This window comes from Cornus florida, unplaced genomic scaffold (genome assembly GCF_030987335.1).
Source record: "Cornus florida cultivar Cherokee Brave unplaced genomic scaffold, ASM3098733v1 CherokeeBrave_3.0.0_Hap2_Chr01, whole genome shotgun sequence".
NCBI lineage: Eukaryota > Viridiplantae > Streptophyta > Magnoliopsida > Cornales > Cornaceae > Cornus > Cornus florida.
Window position 1 is genome coordinate 40,770,877 of NW_026775571.1, and position 5,033 is coordinate 40,775,909.

General features: G+C 37.8%; 1 pseudogene; it reads right to left on the bottom strand.

The window, feature by feature from the left end:
- Window positions 1–4,500: 4,500 nt before the first annotated feature.
- LOC132284289 (small nucleolar RNA R71) lies at window positions 4,501–4,599 on the bottom strand (annotated as a pseudogene).
- Between the last annotated feature and the right edge of the window lie 434 nt (window positions 4,600–5,033).

Here is a 5,033-nt window from a genome sequence, read left to right on the forward strand (position 1 = left end):
TTAAAATTAACATCGGCTAGTCTTTTTTTCTTTTCTTAAAATTTGGCTGAGGACAGCGAACTAAAACAATTCTTTCAGCTGATGATTGTTTTTGCCGATTATTAGATATCACAATTGGCAAAGAATTCTGGAACATAGGCCGCTTTGCATTTAGTTGATTTGTACCCTTCTATTCATCAGTACCAGGCTGATAGCTTTTTCCAACTTTGTTGTTGATAAATCATCTGTTGTGACTGATTTACTACCTGCCGATAATCAGTTGCTGGAACTTGCCAATAATCTGATACTGGTGGCTAAAATTTTGCTAGTGACCAATAATAATTGTGCCAATTATACTACTGATATTCTCTGCCGTTGAGAGTCGCAAAATCATTGTTAGGCTGAAATGGATCACACTGATCAACCCATTCCCGTTGTGGGTTTGCAATCACATGCCCCTTGGCAACCGTCGGTGGTACTAATGAAGCTTGTGGATTATTTCTTCCTCAGTTCTGATTGCCCCCCATATCTTGTTGTTCTCTCTGAGGGGGAATCGGCATCACTGGTAGGCATTGTAGAATCACCTTTGCCAATTTTACATTCAGCTCCATCGACAAGACTGCATCATGGTCAAAAGTCCTTTGATCGGCAAGTATGATCTCACTATAATTGGCAGGAGTCGAGATATGTTGTTGAATAACCTTTGCCGATTTTACATTCAGCTCAATCGGCATCAATGGTATTTTTGTTATTATCGGCGGATTGCCGATGGGCATACCAAGGGTTACATTCGGCGTGCAAGTCCTACCATCGTTTGTGGCCCTTGAGAAATATATATCAACGGTGAAGAAACACGTTGAAAAATTAATTCATGAGCTGTCGAGATTTCGGCCCGGATGAAGGCCTCAAACATCTGAGCTAAAGGAGCATCGGATGACATAATAGATTCTACCATATTAGATCCTCCTGGGTCGATCTGCTGGATTGATTCATGAGCTGCTGAAATTTTGTCCTTGATGAGGGCCTCAAACATCTGAGCTATAGGAGCATCGAATGGAAAAACCGATTATGCCATATTAGATCCTCCTGGGACAATCGGCTGGTTTTCTGACCAACTTTGTTGTTGATAGTGTTGATCGGCAGCATGTAACTGGTATACCATTGGTGGTTAATCTACAACAAGTTACGACTGATATTCTGGCCAATCATATGGCTAATTAGTCATCGGTTGCCCCCCTATGTATTAAAAGTGGCTGATTTACCATATACCGATAATCGACTTCTGGAACTTGCCAATAATCAACTACTAGTGACTAGTTTGCGACTTGCTAATAATCAACTGCTTGTCGCTGATGAGCGCTGAAAAGTGCGTATTTAAACCCCTTAAGCTTAAGCATTCTAGTACATTTATCTATCTTACTTTACCGTTTTAGATTGATTTCGTATTATTTCCATTTTCAAGCACTTATTCCGAACATAAGCTAACTCAGCCAAATAAGAGCAGAAATGAAGCAATTCTGAGATGAATCAAAGAAAGGAGCCAAGTAGAAGCAAAAGGAAGAAAAATGTGGAAATCAACATCTTCGATTGATCTCAGATCAAAGTTCGATTAATCCAACATGATCGATCTCAGCACTTCAAGATGGATCAGAGCCATAATGACGTTTTCAAAGATCTCAAAAGTTCAATCGATCCAATATCATTCTTCGATCGATCGAACTACCTTATCCTTATCCAAATGATTGATCTTATCTAGTTGTACCACCTTACTAACAACTTTTGTCCTTTTCCCAAAAATATCTTCAAAATATCTCAGATTTGTTTTTATCCAAAAAGCGCCGCCATTGAAGATCGATCCAGCCTAAGTTCGATAGATCTCAGCCATGTTCGATCGATCCAAGTCCAAGGTTCAATCGATCGAACTTCCTCCAGTATAAAAAAGTTAAATTTCCAGCTCACAAAAAGTTATCCTTTATCCAATTATTGGGGAATATTTTGTGCACGACCCTAGCTCATTTTGTGTGTCATTTGACCTACCTATATAAGGATAAGGATTACTTTTTACATCATATCATATCATCTCATACCTTGTAAAAACTCTTGGAGAGCAAGCTTAGAGGAGGAGGAGGCTAGAGACACCATTGGAGACTCTTCATTAACCAAGAAGCAAATCTCTACCATAAAGTTAGCCCTTGAGGGTTGGAGAAGCACTACCATAAGTGGCTAGACATCCTCTTGGGGCTAGAGTTAGCCCTAAGCATGCTTTCTACATCTTGATTTTGTGTATTATTGAGGGATTAGTGTTGTAATACATGTTTTGGCACTTTTATATATATAGATCTTGTTTATTCAATGATTTATGTAGTTTAATGCTTCCAATTGATCATTTCATTCTATCCATATGTCTATGTATGCTAGAATAGATGTTCATGTGTTTGTCTCTATTTCTTGTGTTATTGGTGCATGTCTATGTGTATTAATGCCATAGATCTAGAGATTGTCAAAACATTATGCTTAAAGGAATGCTCTTGTAATTTTCTAGATGGTTCATGCTCATTTCTTGATGGATTGTGCCTCTCCCTTAGCTTAATTAGTTTAATTTTATGTCATTAGCTTAATTGTAGTGTAGTTGTAGCATAGTTGTTAGATGGGAGGACAATCCGTGCTTGTAGTTTGATATTCCATACTTTTGAATGCAAGTAGCATATGTCTCTATCCTTGTGGTGTATTTGGCTTGTGAGCTTAATGAAAGGATTAATGACTTGCTAGATATATTGTACTTTTCACATACTATTTAGACAATAGATACTTAATTGCTAGATATATTGTGCTTTTCACATGTTGATTAGACAATGTATATTTAATTGGTCACCCTTGCTAATTGAATTAACCAAACACACACACACATCAATATTACAACACACATTTCCCTCATTAGTTACTTGTTAAGGGTGTGAAAAAGTATTGCTTGGTGGTGAACTCTAAACCCCAAGAACTCTCTTTCTCTTACTTACTCTTTATTGCATTCAATTATTTATTTTAATTTGCTCTCTAGTTTAATCAACCAACCAACCATTTGTTTGATCACTCGACCTACTAACCCTAATTATGATTCCACAAGCTAGTACGACTCCAAACCCTTGGGACGATCCCTACTCACTCTTGCTACTTTAGTAGTGGTGGTGGTAGTGGTTTCATAAATTTAAACTTGACCTAAAAGGCTTTTCTTGAACCGCACATTCACTACATTATTTTGGCATATATCAAGTAGCCTCGTCAAATTTTTGGCGCCGTTGCCGGGGATTAGGAAACATCGTATTTATGGAATTCATTAGGAATTAGTACTCTTTTAATTGTGTCTTTACTTTGTTTTTATTTTTCTTTTTGTTACTTATTGTGTTTGTTCATCTTTGACAAGGAGCATTGAGCTAGGAGGCAAGCAAAGGAGCATCTAAGCAAAGGAGCTAAGCAAGCAAGGAAAAATGCTAAAAAAATTAAAAAATTGCTAAGCTAAGCTATAAATTTGGAGTTGAAGTGCTATAGGACCTTTGTGAGCTTTTTTTTACTCAATCCCTTAGTTAAATAGTCAGCCCGCGTGGAGGCTTGTTGTTTTTAAATTCTTAGATAAATCGTGAGTCCATGTGGAGGCATTTTTAATTGTTCTTTGCATCATTGTTGTTAAAGCATAGGAGTATGGGTTAAGTGTTTGTGGAGGAAGTTTCATTGAATTGTTGTGAAGTCGTAGTGTTTGTTCATTCATTGTGATTGTGTGTTTTTACATTATGCATGCATGGTCGTAGATCACTAAGACCAACTCTTGTCCCTCTTAATTTGTATCTTGAATCCATAGTTAGAAATCCTAGGGGAAGAGGAAGTTCTAGTTCTACCCAATCCATTACATTAATGGAAGGCCATAATGAAGAGCATGTAGAGGACCTTGGTCACATAGACCAACAAGGTACCCTTCATCCAAATGTGCACCATGAGAACATGCAAGCACCATTAGACATGCCCAGGCCATTCATTCACCAACCACAACAACAACAAGGCCAAGTTCCATTTGGAATGCCAAGGCCAATGTATGCTCCACAACCTCCCATCATTCAAGGAAATCAAAATCAAGGTGCCCACGTTGTACCTCAAATTGCTAATCCTCCATTTGCTTTAAGATATCACTATGTGCCTAATGAATACAATGCACCCACATGCATTCAATTGCCACCATTTAGAGCACATCTATGAAATTAAGCCATAAACCATTCAAATGCTTCCTAATTATCATGGACTTCCAAGTGAAGAACCTTATAAGCATTTGGATGAGTTTCTAGAAGTATGTTCTACCGTAAAATATACAGACATGCCGGAAGAGGTCTTAAGACTCAAACTTTTTCCATTCACCTTAAAAGACAAGGCAAAGTATTGGTTTAACAATCTTAGGCCTTTTTCAATCACTTCTTGGGCAGAAATGCAACAAGAGTTCTTTAAGAAGTACTATCCGGTTTCTAAGACCAATGCCATGAGAACCTCAATTCGGGAATTTTCACATGGGGATGGAGAAACGTTTCATGAGGCATGGGAACGCTTCAATGAATTGCTTAGGAAGTGTCCATATCATGACATGCCCAAATGGCAATTAGTTCAATATTTTTTTGAGAGCTTATCAGACAATTACAAAGGCATGGTTGATGCTTCCATGGGTGGCTCATACATTGATAGGCATGAAGATGACGTGTGGCGTCTTTACGAGAGCATGAGTGAAAATTCTTTGCATAGAACATTATCATCCAAGAATGGTAGAAATTCACAAGGTAGGAAGAGTGTTGGTTTACATCAAGTCAACCATTCAAATGAAATAGTCGCCGAAATGAAGTCTTTGTCTCAAAGGTTTGATCAATTTTTTATTAACCAAAACTCGGCGAACCAAGTATCTTCCTTCCCTAACCATTCTTATCGTGCATAAAATGAAACATGTATGACTTGTTCTGGTGTTCTTCATTCTACTTCTTATTGTCCTCACGAACAAGTGCAAAATGAACCTAATGAACAAGTCAATG